The 17,388-nt window shown below is 44.6% G+C and overlaps 1 pseudogene across 1 annotated transcript in view; it reads right to left on the reverse strand.

Annotated features, from left to right (window-relative positions):
• The window catches only part of LOC148149570 (tripartite motif-containing protein 3-like), a 63,330-nt pseudogene continuing 45,942 nt past the window's right edge, over nt 1-17,388 (reverse strand). The window contains exons 3-4 of the transcript XR_015757740.1: nt 3,776-5,088; nt 1-2,418 (exon numbers count right to left, since the gene is read on the reverse strand). The product of XR_015757740.1 is annotated as a tripartite motif-containing protein 3-like (transcript). The remainder of the gene's footprint in view (nt 2,419-3,775; nt 5,089-17,388) is intronic.

The following is a 17,388-nucleotide window of genomic DNA, read 5'->3' on the forward strand; positions in this document are numbered from 1 at the left end:
CCAAGGATGGATATGGGACTTCCCATTGTCACCCTTTGTTCTGTTCAAACTGGATTAACTGAAGTTGGAGACAATTGTTTTCCAAAGCCAAGCCTCTCCCATCTCTAATCCTCTGTTCTCCTAAAGGTATGCTCATGATGCATTATGGGTCCATCAACCCAACCCCAAAGCTGTTCTTCAGCCCTGTTTGAGACTAATCAGTAACAATGGCTGCAATATTAGGAGTCACAGCCTGGACAGTTACAATCCTGGATAGTTGACTAGATGTGATCTCCACCCTGTCCCTGCCAGACATTCCTCCCAACTGAGGTCCCACAAGTTCCTAACATTCAGTCTGTTTTGTCCCACTGGGCAGCACCGCAGAATTCAAGCCCTGCCATTCCTGGAGTTGTACCAAATGTTAACATTTTCATTTTAAAAGTACCTGACTTTCAGACCAAAGTAATTGAAATCATGGACCTGATTTCTGTGTTGAACAAGACTTATTATTTATTAGAAGTAATTAGACTATAGCTACATTAAAACAGATATAAACCATTGGCATATAATTATTAAAACTCCAATCCCTTTATAAGCTCCCCTGCAAACACACAATTATGGAAAAGGATTATTGGCCAAAGTAGAAAAACCCAAAAGTCACCTTAGTGATCTTTGCTTCTCAGTTCTGACTTTTGAGATGATCCTCCTTTGACTGTTTGTCATTCAGATATTTTTTCTTTGACCATAAGCACCGGTCTGTGAGTAATACAGTGTGACTAATTCACTTGTAAAATGCCTCTGATTTATCAATTCAAAAGTCGCAAGTCATAGCAACTGCTGCAGGAAAGATAACTGATTTTCTTCAGGCTTAAATTAAGATTGTGACTGCAGAGAATAGGCAACTTCTGGGCTGGGAGAAGATTTGCATACTTCTTTTCTTACCTCTGTCTCACAGGTCTCTGTAATTTTCTTCCAGTTCCAAGCTGATCCAAGCCATCAAAGAACTAATCTCACAGTTGTTAGCAAGCAAATGATCTCTATCATTGATAAGGCTAGTCACTAGTCCATAGACCAATCAACTTTTTGTTGCCAGTAAGTATGGCATTAGAACACACCCTCAGTTCCAAATTGTCTACAAGTCAAACTTCAATACTGCTTGTTCACACAATTGTTTACAATACCTACCATGGGTATTAATTTGGAACAAATTAATACTGATGTTGGAATCAGTACTGAAAACAACAAATGCTGGGAATGCTGTCCCCTCCACACTTCACTTCAACTCTGATGAAAAGTCTTCTAAACTCGGAAACAGCTGGTTCTCTCTCCATGGATGTTGAGTCAAAAAGTGTGGCACTGGAAAAGCACAAAGGGTCAGGCATCATCCGAGGAGCAGGAGAGTTGATATTTCCGGCATAACCCCTTCATCAGCCCTTCCTGATGAAAGGCTGATGTCCAAAATGTTGACTTTCCTCTTTGGATGCTGCCCGACTTGCTGTGCTTTCTAACGCCACACTTCATGACTCTAACTCTCCAGCATCTGCAGTCCTCGCTTTCTCCATGGATGCTGCCTGACCTGCTATGATCTTCAGCATTTCATGGGTATTAGGTTACTTGCTTTTCAAAATTGCAGCCACTCTTTCAAACACTAGTTTTGCAATCAGTTCTTTCTCATTTTGGGCCCCGGTGTTAACAACATAAAAGTTAAAATACACAGTCCTTACAAGTTTAAAATGTCTGGATCCTGTGATTCTCACGGTCACTGACGATGATGTCCCCTCTACAGAAGGCTACACCCTCAAGTCCTTTGACCTGTCCATCCCCAGTCCCCCAGCTCCCAAACGCCTGCAAGAATGTTCCATCTTGCCGGAAGAGCTGGACCCGATTGTTCCCACTGTCTCCCACCAGGATATTTCCCTGGTGGTCCACCGCCACACCACGGGGGTACTTGAACTGTCCCAGAGCGGTACCCTCGCAGTCGAACCTGCTAAGGAACTTCCCGGACTTATCGAAGATCTGGATGCGGTGATTGCCGCTGTCACTGACCACCACCTGGTCCTGTGCTGTGGTCCAATGGCTACATAATGGGGCTGATCTAGCTGACCATCACCCATCCCATGGCAGGTTAAGAACAAACCTGCCGTCTGAGGTGAAGAGTTGCAGCCGATGGTTGTCCTTGTCACAGACATAGATGCGGCCTGTGCGATCAACAGCTACCCCCCAGGGGTAACTTAACTGCCCGTCTCTGGCTCCTTCGTGACCAAAGGCCCGGATGAAGTGGCCCAAGTGATCGAAGAGCTGCAGCCTGTGGTTGTAGCAGTCAGCAGTGACAATCCAACCCTGGTTACTGACGGCCACACCAGCCAGGCAATCGAATTCCCCCTCACCACTGCCGTATGACCCAAAGCTGCGGAGGAAACGACCGCTCCTGTCAAATACCTGTTTGGGAGAAGTCACAGGAGGGACAGACACTGTAACCATTTGTTAGCAGAGAGGTGACAGAGGGTGGTTGGGGGGGGAAGGGGAATGAAAACTATAACCAACAATCTCAAACGTTAGTACAAAACTTCTACTTTTGAAAACCACACACTGAAATCAAATTTCCATCTGTAGGCTGAAGCTACATGGGAAACAATAAATATATTTCAGAGGAGACTGCACAAGCAGACCAGGGAGAAGGGAACAGATATTTACAATGACTGATTTGAATGTAAAAATGTGGAATGGGGCTCGATTGTGCATAAGCACTGGAATGGACTGGTTATGTCAAAGGCTAATTTCTGTGCATATATCTTAGGTAATACTTTGCAGAACTAAATTAATTGTGTATACTACAGATACAGGACTCACCGTATGTACACCGCAGCCACTGTGTACTATAGATATTGGATTCACTATGTGTACTATAGGTACAGGACCTATTGTGGCGTAGATACCAGATTCACAGTTAGTATGAAGGATACTTGATCTATTATTTGTACACTAGATAATTGGACTTAATGTGTGTATTTTAGATACAGTACTCACTGTGAGTACTATAGAAACTGAATTCATGGTGTGTTACATAGGGCTAATTATATGTCCTGTAGAAACTGAATTATTCTGTGTAATATAGATACTGAACTCATCATGTTCACTGTCGTAACAGGATGTATCTCATGTACGGTAAATACAGGACTCCCTGTAATTTCTGATGTGGAGGTGCCGGTGTTGGACTGGGGTGAACAAAGTTAAAACTCACACAACACCAAGTCATCATCCAACAGGTTTATTTGGAAGTACTCGCTTTCGGAGCATTGCTCCTTCATCAGATGCTGTGCTCCGAAAGCTAGTGCTTCCAAATAAACCTGTTGGACTATAACCTGGTTGTGTGTGATTTTTAACTTTGTCCACCCCAGTCCAACACCAGCACCTCCACATCATTAAACTCAGGGCGTCCTGTATTATAGTAACTGGATGAAACCCGTCTTGCACAGGTACTTGATTCTGTGTGCGCATTAGATACTGAAATCATTCTGTGCATTCCAGATACAGATTTACTGTGTATTGTCAATGTTCAGTTAGTTCCAAATTTCAGATATTAGGTTATGTGGTCGTTATTTGTAGCTGGATTCTCTATTCTATACATACTTAAAAACCCAACAATTAGGGTAAGAAGTCAATCCCTGAGTGAGCTGTAACATTCATTGAGATTATGTCTGATATTCTGCATCGCCTCTACCCACCCACCCGGTTGCTCTACCTGCCTGATTTCAGTGTCCGGTCTGCTAGATAGCAGATTTTACTGACATTTTACCTACACTCTGTGGTTACTGCTGTCTGCCACCACCAGGTCACCTTCTAGAGTCACAGCCACCCCTCATGGCCATGTGAAATGACCCAAGTCACTTCCTTTTGATCTTATCTTGCATTTCATGCGGTCTTTTTCTTGATAGTGAAGCTGGAGGTTACGATCAGACAGTTGGAAGTCCAAAAAGTGGCTGCCAATGCCCTGCAACTTGATCACAAGAGTCTGGGGGTCCGCAGAGCTTAAAATGTTTGCTCCTTGCCCTGCCCGCATCCTTTTGGTTAAATTGTTAGTCGATGCATTGGGCAGTAGGTTGGATGGGTTGGTTAGAAACAGTGGGGGATACATTTCAATGCTGTCTGCAGTAGAAGTGAGGCTTGGGTATGACCTCTGAAATTCCTGACCGTTGAATAAAGGGGACAATGCTGTAGAGTCTTTTGTAACCCAGGTTACTTTTCCAAAGCAGATGGTGTTAGGGTAGAAAGCAGTATTGAGCACAAACATGAGACTTTGTGGCTGATCCTGGTCAGGTGTCTCCAACTGCCTGATGTAGTCGATCAGCTCTTTAGATTGTTGGTGTAGCTGCCAGAGCTCAGTACTTGGGAGGTTTCTGTTGTCAGCCAGCCTGCTGTCAACGCTGTCACAGTGGCTGCATACAGTGGCAAAACCAAGCTCAAGATCCTCCTGCTTTCTCCGCAGAATCCTGCTTGAGCTTCGTACCAGGCTCTCCACCTCTAGAATTAATGCCTGCTCCTGCTCCTTTAACTCAGCCAGGTACTATTCCGCACTGCAGTGGATTTCAGCTTGCACTGCTTCTCTGTTCTCCTTGAGAGACACGGACCTCCACTCCAGGTCCCCGAGGGCATCGGAAAGTTTAGGAATGGACCTTCTCAACTGGGACACCAAGCTTCTGAGGTCCCACTGCAGCTGCTCCATATGCAAGAGGTGGCAGGACTGGCAAAGCTGTTTCTGGCAGTGGTGGCACGTAGCCAACTCTTCCTTCAGGCCGCACGAGCCACAGGTCAGAGCCCTGCCATTATCGGCCTGGCAGGCCATTTGTCCCAGGGGGATGTCCAGAAAACCAAGGATTGTCCTGTTGCTTGGGAACCCGATAACTCCTTCTCGGGGGATGGCATGGACGCTCCGACATTCAGGGCATTTCACCTCTCTCCCATCTTGGTCCACCAGGCTGCTCAGGCAGGGATCTTGCCAGAAAGTATGCTGGCAAGGCAGGAGCTTGGGCCTATTATAACGCTCAAGGCAAACTGAGCAGGTCAGCTGCTCCTCAACCAGGTGACGGTTCATTTCCTGTTCTTCGAAGCCTGTTGACGACAGAAGCACAGTTACAGCAGCTTCCCTTAACCCACATTATGACTCCACCATCCATTGTCCAATTGAATTGACGGGTGAGGAGTTACACAGGAAATAGTCCCTAAGGAGCTCATCCTTTCCATGTCTACAACTTTGGGGCTATTCCTGACCTCAGCAAGGTAGGGAACCTCCTCAGGCCAAGGTAGGGAACCTCCTCAGGCCTTCACACATATGACTGCTCCCGACCACCCTGACAGCTGAGATCTGAATTGGGTCAACTGTGCTACAAATGTATTAACACTTGAATTAGGAGCAGGAATAGGCAATGCTAGCCCCTCAAGCCTTGTCAACCATTCAATAAGATCATGGCTGACCTGATGTTACTTCAAATTGACTTTATCTTTCTATATCTTTCTGTTGTCTCCTTACGTCCTCTTCACAACTTACTTTCCTACAAAAGTTCAGTGTCATCAACAAATTGGCAACTATACTTTCCGTCTCTGCACCTCAGTCATTTCCATAAATTGGGCACAGTTGAGCTGCCAGCAACAATCACTGTGGCAAACTACTTATTACACCTTGCCAATCTGAAAAAGACTTATTTATGCCTAGTCTCTATCTCCTTATGGTCAGCCAGTCTTCTATCCATGCCTATGGGTAAGGAGGTTCATGTGGGACATGTCAGAAAAGGGAGGAGATTCAAGTCTTGGTTAGACTTTAGGAGGAGGACAGAGGGATATGTTTTCTCTGGATTACGTTAAACTGAGGAATTGCTGAATGTGGTGGTATGAGACAATGGGGAATGGATGAAAACAAAATGAAGAAATATTTTAGGTTGAAGATATAAAAGTTAGAAACCCATGGTGTCATTGGCATTTGGGGACTTGTCCGAAATGGTACAAATAAAATTTTATTTATTTTAATCCTGCTTCAGTAAAGGAGAGAAAAAAACTGTGTAAAAGCTAAAGGGAATATTCTTATGCTCCGGTCTCTTGGGTTCATATTGTCCACTTTTCAGGGAAACACTGTCTGGAGACATTGGGAAAATACGAAGCAAGAAATGAAAAAGAAACAGAACTGGTTAGTGGCCAGACATTCTAAATTTTACCGTGAGTGAGTTTTTTTATTTCTGAGTTCTTTCTCCTGCCATAGCATTATTCTTCAACTGCTGATAAAATCCATGGAATTCTACAGAGATGGGTGTGACAGCCAAATGGATTTAGTTCAACATCTGGAATAAGGTGGGTGAACTTGCAGCATGGGTTCACACCTGGGAGTTCAACGTTATGGCCATTTCGGAGACATGGATAGAGCAGGGACAGGAATGGTGATTGCAGGTTCCAGGGTTCAGGTGTTTCAGTAAGATCAGGGAAGGTGGTAAAAGAGTGGGAAGTGTGGCATTGTTAGTCAAGCATAGTATTACGGTGGTAGAAGGGACGTTTGATGAGGATTCATCTACTGAAGTAGTATGGACTGAGGTTAGAAACAGGAAAGGAGAGATCATCATGTTGGGAATTTTCTATAGACTTCTGAAAAGTTTCAGAGATGTAGAGGAAAGAATTGCAAAGTTGATTCTGGATAGGAGTGAAAGTAACAGAGTAGTCGTTATGGGGTCTTTAACTTTCCAAATATTGACTGGAAACGCTATAGTTTGTGTACTTTATATGGGTCAGTTTTTGTCCAGGGTGTGCAGGGGGGTTTCCTGACAGTTTCTGGATCGGCCAAAAAGAGGCAAGGCCACATTGGATTTGGAACTGGGTAATGAACCAGGCCAGGTATTAGATTTGAAAATAGGTGAGCACTTTGGTGGTGGTGACCACAATTCGGTTACATTTACTTTAGCGATGGAAAGGGGTAGGTTTATACCGCAGGGCAAGAGTTATAGCTGGGGGAAAGGCAATTACGATGCGATTAGGTGAGATTTAGGATGCAATAGGATAGGAAGGAAACTGCAGGGGTTGGGCACAATTGAAATGTGGAGCTTGTTCAAGAAACAGCTACTGCATTTGCTTGATAAGTATGTACTTGTCAGCAGGGAAGAAGTGTCTGGATCAGTGGTGCTGGAAGAGCACAGCAGTTCAGGCAGCATCCGAGGACAGGCAAAATCCGAGGACAGGCAAAATCGACGTTTCGGGCAAAAGCCGGCTTTTGCCCGAAACGTCGATTTTGCCTGTCCTCGGATTTTGCCTGTCCTCGGATGCTGCCTGAACTGCTGTGCTCTTCCAGCACCACTGATCCAGAATCTGGTTTCCAGCATCTGCAGTCATTGTTTTTACCCCGCAGGGAAGAAGTGGTTGAGCGAGGGAACCGTGGTTACTAAAGGATTTGAATCTCTTGTCAAGAGGAAGAAGGAGGCTTATGTACAGATGAAATGTGTAAGATTAGGACCAGTCAAGGACAGGAGTTGTGCGTAGAGTCCGAAGAGAAAGGAGAGGCGCTAAATTAATATTTTTCGTCACTATTCACACAGGAAAAAGACAATGTTGTCGAGGAGAATACTGAGATACAGGCTATTAGACTAGACGGGATTGAGGTTCGTAAGGAGAAGGTGTTAGCAATTATGGAAAGTGTGAAAATAGATAAGTCCTCTGGGCCAGATGGGATTTATCCTAGGATTCTCTGGTAAGCTAGGGAGGAGATTGCAGAGCCTTTGGCTTTCATCTTACGTTGTCACTGTCTACAGGAATAGTGTCAGAAGACTGAAGGATAGCAAATGTTGTCCTCTTGTTCAAGAAGGGGAGTAGAGACAATCCTGGTAATTATACACCAGTGAGCCTTACTTCTGCTGTGGGCAAAGTTTTGGGAAAGGATTACAAGTGAGAGATTTTATAAACATCTAGAAAGGAATAATTTGATTAGGGATAGTCAACTCAGTTTCGTAAAGGGTAGATCGTGCCTCACAAACCTTATTGAGTTCTTTGAGAAGGTGACCGAACATGTGGCTGAGGATAAAGTGGTTGATGTGGGGTATATGGATTTCAGTAAGGCATTTGATAATATTCCCCATAGTAAGCTATTGCAGAAAATGTGGATGCATGGGATTGAGGGTGATTTAACGGTTTGGATCAGAAATCGGCTAGCTGAAAGAAGACAGAGGGCAGTGGTTGATGGGAATTGTTCATCCTGGAGTTCAGTTACTAGTGGTGTACTGCAAGGATCTGTTTTGGGGCCACTGGTCTTTGTCATTTTTATAAATGACCTGGATGAAGGCATAGAAGGATGGGGTAGTAAATTTGTGGATGACACTAAAGTTGGTGGAGTTCTGAACAGTGCAGAAGGATGTTTCAGAAAGACATAGATAAGCTGCAGAGCTGGGCTGAGAGGAGGCAAATGGAATTTAATGTACAAAAGTAAAGTGATTCACTTTGGAAGGAGCAACAGGAATACAGAGTACTGGGCTAATGGTAAGATTCTTGGCAGCGTAGATGAGCAGAGAGATCTCGGTGTCTAAGTGCACAGATCCTTGAAAGTTGCCACCCGGGTTGATAGAGCTGTTAAGAAGGCATACGGTGTATTAGGTATTATTGGCAGAGGGATTGAATTTTGGAGCCATGAGGTCATGTTGCAGCTGTACAAAACTCTGGTGCAGCCACACTTGGAGTATTGCGTACAGTTCTGGTCACCGCATTATAGGAAGGATGTGGAAGCATTGGAAAGGGTGCAGAGGAGATGTACTAGGATGTTGCCTGGTATGGAGGGAAGGTCTTATGAGGAAAGGCTGAGGAACTTGAGGCTGTTTTTGTTAGAGAGAAGAAGGTTGAGAGGTGACTTAATAGAGACATACAAGGTGATTAGAGGATTGGATAGGGCGAACGGTAAGAGCCTTTTTCCCCAAATGGTGATGGCTTGTATGAGGGGACATAGCTTTAAATTGAGGGGTGATAGATATAGGACAGATGTCAGAGGTAGTTTCTTTACTCAGAAAGTAGTAAGGGCGTGGAATGCCCTGCCTGCAACAAATGCCCACCATTAAGGGCATTTAAATGGTCATTGGATAAACATATAGATGATAATGGAATAGTGTAGGTTAGATGGGCTTCAGATTGGTTTCACAGGTCAGCGCAACATTGAGGGCCGAAGGGCCTGTACTGTGCTGTAAGGTTCTATATTCTATGAAATCATTGCTGCAGAGGGCTGTGGAGGCCAAGTCACTGAGTGTAATCTAACCCACATGACTCTTCACAATTATCTTGCATTTTCTAACTGTTCATCTATAACCTCTTTAGTGATGTTTCTCACACCTTCCACACAGCAGAAATCAAGCTAACTGGCCTATAGTTTTCTGATGTCTGACTTCCAACCTTCTTGAATAGAGAGTTTTTCTTTTGCTACTTTCCAGTTCTTTGAACCTTTCTAGAATCTAGCGAATTTTGGAAAATTAATATGAGGAAATCTATTACCTGATTAGCCACTTGATTATGACCCTAGGATGAGGTTTACCAGAGACTTACCACCCTGTAACTCCATCAATTTACTCAGTATCACTTCCTTGTTAATTGTAATTTCACCAAGTTCCTCTCTTGTTTCCTGCTCCTGATTTATAGCTATTACTGGGATAGTTTTGTATCCTCTATAGTAAAGACAGAAACAAAATATTTGTTCATTTCATCTGCCTTTTTTATTATCTACTATTAACTCCCCAGTCTGACTCACTAGAGGATCAATACTCACTTTACTTATTCTTTTCCTTTATAAAATACCTGAAGAAATGCTTGCTATCCATTTCTATATTTCTAGCTAGCTTCCTCTCATTATTTAATTTCTTCAATATACTTTATCAATTATTTTAATTTGTTATGAGTGCTGTTTGCATTCAAATACAGTCTTGAGTTTTGTCATGTTGTACTGCACACCATTGGGGTACAGTGGCACATTGGTTTTGTTGCAGGGCAAGTTATTCAGAGATCTGAACCAAATCCAAAGAATGTGAGATCAAATCTGAATTCAGTGTTTTTCACACATGAACACATGCAAAGAGACAGAGACACACAGGAGAGAAAGACATGAAGATGGACATAAATGCACATAAAGACAAAGAGATCAAATTCTGAATTCAGGACAGTAAACCTGTTCTTAATAAAAATGACCAGGCATCCTTCAGGTAGTTTTATGAATTCACTCTGGTTCACTAAAATGTGCCATTTTTTCCAGACTGAGCCCTAACATGTCTCTTGTTCCACAACAACATGGTTGACTCCTCCCTGCTCTTTAAAGAGGACCCACAAGCCATTCAATTGGATCAATTCTGTTAACAGTAATTCAAGAGAGAGGATGGCCACCACTTTCTCAGGGCAGCCAGAGAATGGGCAATAGATGCCAGTATTGCCAGTGATACACACATCCTGAGAATTAAGTTCGAAAACACAATGCTGGGGGCTTACTGACGAACAGGGCAAAAGTCAATCTGAAAAACATCAGGGGCCTGAGCAAGGATTGTGTTGCCTTTAAGGGCAAAGTAAGGAAGTAAAGTAATGCAATGAGCAGCTCCAAAAAAAGCAGACATAACACCAAGCTCTAAAATAAAATAGTGTGGAATCCAGCAGCACTCTACCTCCCACATACAGACATACACTCGCACCAGCATGAGCAAAAAACTGACTAAGGAATGAATAATATAGTCACCAACTGAAAGAAAAATCTTTTGTTCAAATTGAAATATAAATACCTCTTGCTGCCACCCTAGTGCTTGTTCTTCCTCCAAGCCTATTCCCTCTAGTAACTGGGGTCTAAATTGTTCTGATCCTCTGTTTCCTGCTTGTTGCAGCTGTTTACCTTGTTATGATATCCAAGTGACAATACAGAGCCTGCTCTGTAAGGAGAGAAGCTTTACACCCGATACAAACGACACTAGATCTGGCCCTTCCACAGATCAGCTCCCCCAGAGAGTGGGGCAGACACTCAGCTCCACAGCAGAGAGAAACAGGGAGAGGGAGAGGCACACGTAGAGAAAGAAAGATAGTGACAGGCACAGAAGACAGCATGGGAAGAAGATGCACACATACACATATGCAGAAAGACAAAGACACACAAGGAGAAAGACATAAAGGTGGACACAAACGCACAGAAAGACAAAGAGACCCAGACACAGAGGAAGACAGCCAAATGGTAATAGAGAAATCACACAAGACAGAGAGATACAGACCCACACAGCTAGGGACAGGTTACAGTTCCCACTCCAAGAGAATATAATTCCTGTAAAGTATAAATAACCCTTTACAGAAATCAATCTTGCTGCAGAAAAGTCCCTGTCATTCCCCAATGTCCACTGAGTTTAGTGCCAGTCATATAAGTTCTTAATTTTACTCCCTTTTTCTCCCTATAGGAAAGAGAGAAAATCCCGAGAGAGATAGAAAATTTTGGAGCATCAGAGGCTCAGAAATAGGATCCTTGAGATGGAGGAGGGATCCAATTGATATCAGAGAGCATCTTCTTCCCATGCTGTCTTCTGTGCCTGTCACTATCTTTCTTTCTCTACGCGTGCCTCTCCCTGTTTCTCTCTGCTGTGGAGCTGAGTGTCTGCCCCATTCTCTGGGGGAGCTGATCCTTGGAAGGGGCAGATCTAGTATCGTTTGTATAAGGTGTAAAGCTTCTCTCCTATGGGAAGGGATACAATAGGAAAAAACTCAGGGAGAGAGAGAGAGAGGGAACGTGCAAAAGGTAAAGTCAGAGGGGAGGAAATAGACAAGGCACATTGCAAAACAAATCATTAATGATGATCCAGGCAGAAGATATTTATGTGACATCAACAGCTGTGACAGTGGATGAAGGCTGCAGTAAGGGGGAAATCCCCAGTCATTGAGGTTTCTTTGCCATTGGAACTGGATCTACCTTCTGTCAAGGACCGTATGTGTGAATACGTACAACAGCATTCCCACGTTACAAGATACTGCACAAGGTATCTAACATGCTGAGAGAAGGCCAGATTACACCATAATGCCAATTACAAGCGTTATGATCTCAGTAAATGTTCTTACTGGTCCAGTCAGATCACAGTCAGGAACCTGTCTTGACAGATCATATTTTATTTTGTTTTGGTGTTAATGATGTGATCTCTCACTGAAACACAAGCACACAAGATTTTGCTTACCAAACATACAGAAGATTATTACAAAAAGTAAAGATAAAATAGAATAATCTGAATTACCTGCTTTTAATAAACTCAAGTATTTTAAACACAGGGTTAACAGTACAATACCATTAATCTTAAAATACTCCTTTATAAATTAAAAACAAAACAAAACAAAACAGCTCTTGTATCGTACCCAAAAACACTTATAGTACAGTATCCAAAACATCACATGTATAATACTCACCTCAGAATCCCTGTATTTAACATCTTGGTATGTTTAAGTTGCTGGCACTTCAACTTTTAAGCTGGAACTGGAATAGCTTTACCTGGGAGCTATCACACACTTCAGGTTCACTACACTCAGCTTAAAAAACCACATCTGGTCCAAGAATCTAACTCACCGTCTCCCTCTCTTCTCTCCGCTTCACTGGAAGACTGCTCTATACAGCCATCTTGTTCCAAGGTCTTCACAGAACTAAACAAGTGACCAAGGTTAAAAGTGAAACTAAATTTAAATTTTCTCTCTAATCAGCCAAGAATATCTCCCCAAGCTTAAAAGAAATAGATTCTCTAACAAGCCTTTGAGGCCCCATTTCTACATGCTGAGTTGCAAACAACATAAAATAGAAGTCCATTCCACTGTGCACCAAAACACAGTCACGCTACAGCCAAGCTTCTAAAACATTTTTAAAAAGTCATTATAGTTACAGAAATACCTACAAAGGTAATTATTAACTATCGACACATAGAAAATCCTATCAGTTACTATCTCAACCACAGAAATCCAAACCCACAGCAACTAACTAAATTAAAAATTTACATCACACAAGGTAAAGTTTTATGGAACTGGACTTAAATAGATGGTAGAACATAGATGATAAATAAAGATGAAGCAATGCACCTCCAGTACTGGGTAAAATGTTGGCCTTCTTACTGAAGAAAGAATATAATTTAATTAAAAGCAATTCTGAGAAGATTCACTCAACTGATTCCTGAGGTGAATGAGATTATATTATGAGGAAGGGTTGAAAAATTTGGTTCAGTATCTGTTTTGAGTTTAGAAGTATGAGAGACAATACCATTGAAACCTTTATGATCCTGACAGGGACTTGACAGGGTGTATGCTGAGAGCAGGCTTCCCTGTGTGAGAGAGTCTCACGAATACAGTTTAAAAAGTAGGAGTCTTCCATTTAAGACTGAGATGAGGAGATTTTCTTTCTCCCAGAGGGTCATGAGTCTGTGGACTCGGAGAACAGTGGAGGCTGGGTCATTGAATATTTTCAAGGCTTCGTGAGAAATAATGGAATCAACAGTTATAGGGGGCAGATTGCCAAGTGGACTTGAAAGCCTCAAGCTGATCAGCCGTTATCTTATTGAGTAGGGAGCTGAATGGCCTACTCCTACTCCTAATTCTCTTTCTTGCATCTTAGTAGGCAACTATGCAAAATTGGGTTACATCAGTCAATATTCCGTCTCTTTGTTCATGCCAATTGCATCCTATTGGGCAGGCTGTTGCCCATTTATGGGAGGCATATACCAACCAGATCTAAATGTCACAACTACATCTTCTGAGGTACTTCATAAAATTCAAAGCTGAACCTGTGGGTTCCTATTGATGTTATAGGAACAAAATGTGCTGGACCAATTTTCATCCCTAACAAATGGATATTGAGTGATGGGTTGCACAGGCCACTGCAATTGGTTTTAATATTGAATATGACATTTGGTCATTTGACCAGAACCTTACAAGCTGGTGGCGAAACTCTGTTTCCTCTTAATTCTTGGCAAAAGTCAAGGAGCCTACCAGAAATACAGGAAAGACTCCAACTCTGGCACAACAGCCCAGCCAGAGGAGTGTTGTGTATAATTATAGAATGCCACAACAAAATAAAACTGGAAGTTCTATCTATTTACTCTCATCCCACTCCCATTCTTTTATTGTCCCATCATTTATCCACCTTCGAGTATTTATCTAATTCCCTTTTGCAAGATATTCCTGTACCTGCTTCTGCCAGCCTTTCAGGCAATGCATGATTACCATTTATAAATTTCTCACTATCATGACTACCAATTGTATCTGATTGAGATGGTGCTAACCACATAAATCTTGGTGGAATATGAATGTTCGTCTGTGATATCGACACAACCAAAACAGAAGTGCAGCATCATACCAGGTCTGTGATTGACCTTCCAACCACTGGAAACAGTATCTCCATATTTAATGTATCAAAACCACTCATGATTTTGAATGTGAGAATTAAAAATCCCTTTATTTTCACTGCTCTAGGAAGAACAGCTCAGCTACTCAAGTCTCTCTGTGTAACTGAAGTCCTCCATCCAAGAAACCAATCCAGCAAATCTTCATTCTTCAACAACTTGACCTACTTCTGCCAGCACCGACTCCTGAACAAGTTAGTGTCGAAATAGGGCTGCTGAGCCAGAGCTCATTCACTCCAACCATTTTTTTCTTTTATTTTCTTTCTTGTTCACTCATTTTTTTGCTTTTTGTCTCTCTATACTTTTACTTACCTTTTCCTTTGGGTTCGGATGGCATCAGTGGTGGCATGAGCCGGTGTGGACCTCGAGTGGGCCCAGCACACGGACCTCGAGTGGGCCCAGCACATGGACCTCGAGCGGGCCCAGCACACGGATCGTGAGTGGGCTCAGCGCACGAACTGTGAGTGGGCCCAGCACACGGACCTCGAGTTGGCCCAGCAAACGGACCTCGAGCGGGCCCAGCACACGGACCATGAGTGGGCCCAGCGCACGGACTGTGAGTGGGCCCAGCACATGGACCTCGAGTGGGCCTACCACACGGACCATGAGTGGGCCCAGCACACGGACCTCAAGCGGGCCCAGCACACGGACCTCGAGTGGTCCCAGCACACGGACCATGAGTGGGCCCAGCACACGGACCGTGAGTGGGCCCAGCACACGGACCTCGAGCGGGCCCAGCACATGGACCGTGAGTGGGCCCAGCACACGGACCATGAATGGGCCCAGCACATGGACATCGAGCGTGTCCAGCACACGGACCTCGAACATGCCCAGCACACGGACCTTGAGTGGGCCCAGCACACGGACCTCGAACATGCCCAGCACAAGGACCTTGAGTGGGCCCAGCACACAGACCTCGAACATGCCCAGCACATGGATCTCAAGTGGGCCAGCACATGGACCTCGAGCAGGCCCAGCACACGGACTTTGAGCGGGCCCAGCACACGGACCACAAGTGGGCCCAGCACACGGACCATGAGCGGGCCCAGCACACGGACCTTCAGCGTGCCCAGCACATGGACCACGAGTGGGCGCAGCACACGGACCTTGAGCGTGCCCAGCACACGGACCGCGAGTGGGCGCAGCACACGGACCGTGAGTGGGCCCAGCACACGGACCGCGAGTGGGCGCAGCACACGGACCGTGAGTGGGCCCAGCACACGGACCGCGAGTGGGCGCAGCACACGGACCGTGAGTGGGCCCAGCACACGGACCTTGAGCGTGCCCAGCACACAGATCGTGATTGGGCCCAGCACACAGACTGTGAGTGGGCCCAGCACACAGACCTTGAGCGTGCCCAGCACATGGACCGCGAGTGGGTCCAGGACACGGACCGCGAGTGGGCCCAGCACACGGACCGCGAGTGGGCCCAGCACACGAACCGCGAGTGGGCCCAGCACACGGACCGCGAGTGGGCCCAGCACACGGACCGCGAGTGGGCCCAGCACACGGACCATGAGCATGGCCAGCACATGGACCTTGAGTGGGCCCAGCACACGGACCATGAGCATGCCAGCACATGGACCGCGAGCATGCCCTTACTTTTCCGGGGCGAGAGCAAGACATGACACCAGAATTGTTGGCTGCCACATCAACAGAGGTGACATCGGTGAGGTCAGCCTATCAGTGACAGATGGCATCTGAGGATTGGGGACTTCGTCATTGGATGGATCCAGAACTGGCAGCAGCGAAGCAGTGGTGAAAAGGCAACATAGCAGCACCAAGATGGGCCCAGCAGCAAGAGATGTGACTCTGACATTAGTTGGTCCAGTGCAGGCAATGGAGGAATATCGGCCCAGCGGTGAAAGATGACACCTGGGATTATCAACATTACGCTAGTTGGGTCCGGTGTAAACAGTAGTGATGCGGTGGAGGAGGGATGGAGATACAGGCATCATTGATGGTGTTAAGCTTGGTCAGGACTGATGGACTCTCTTTAAGCTTTTTTTCCCTTATTCTGAAGTTATTCTGTATCTTTTATTTTTCCTAATTCGTAAGTTATTCAAAATGGCACCGAATCGTGGCAACAGATGAAAACCTTTTTATTTTATTTTGATAGGCACCGTCCTATTAAATACTTTGTTCTTACTGTAAAATACATGTGACAATGAAATTATTCATTAATCCTAAAATCATTCATTAAAGTCTAAGGCCGAGAAAATGCTTTGGATTGTTGACTCTGTAAGACTCCCCACTACCTGACCGGTCTGCAATTACCAGATCGTTACTTCACTTTTTCTTTGAACAGAGCTGCAATATTTGCAAACTTCACATCACTGGTACCAAGCAATATCCTCAGAACCAAACAATCCTATGGAAACAAATAGTACTCTGGGTAACAGATAAAAAGACAGAACCAAATAATTACAAAGGAACCAAACAGGTATTCCACACAGTCTGCAACCTCATGGCCCAGCATAACCCCCACCCTACTCGTACAACCAAGGACTCAACCCAGGGCAATGAGAAGCACAGGACAGCATCTCAAGTGCAGCACTGAGCTCACCTCAAAACAAGGTGTTAACACAGGGCTACTTGCAGACTAAACAGCAGAAGCAGCACACTCCAGATAGAGCTAACCAATACCTCAACCAACTGATCACATCTGCGGACTTCACTTGTGCCACATGCAATGCAGAAAACCAAACGAGTGCAAAAGACTAAAACGTTTGCACGTTCTCCCCGTGTCTGTGTGGGTTTCCTCCGGGTGCTCCGGTTTCCTCCCACAGTCCAAAGATGTGCAGGTCAGGTGAATTGGCCATGCTAAATTGCCCATAGTGTTAGGTAAGGGGTAAATGTAGGGGTATGGGTGGGTTACGCTTCGGCGGGTCGGTGTGGACTTGTTGGGCTGAAGGGCCTGTTTCCACACTGTAAGTAATCTAATTTGTAACCATCTTCAACTAGAGATGCCAAAAGCAGGTACAGCTATTCTTGGATATAGAGTAAAGCACTCTCTACACCGTCC

Source organism: Chiloscyllium plagiosum, unplaced genomic scaffold, assembly GCF_037043375.1.
Source record: "Chiloscyllium plagiosum isolate Xiang-an unplaced genomic scaffold, Cpla_swu_hap1 HiC_scaffold_7, whole genome shotgun sequence".
Taxonomy (NCBI): domain Eukaryota; kingdom Metazoa; phylum Chordata; class Chondrichthyes; order Orectolobiformes; family Hemiscylliidae; genus Chiloscyllium; species Chiloscyllium plagiosum.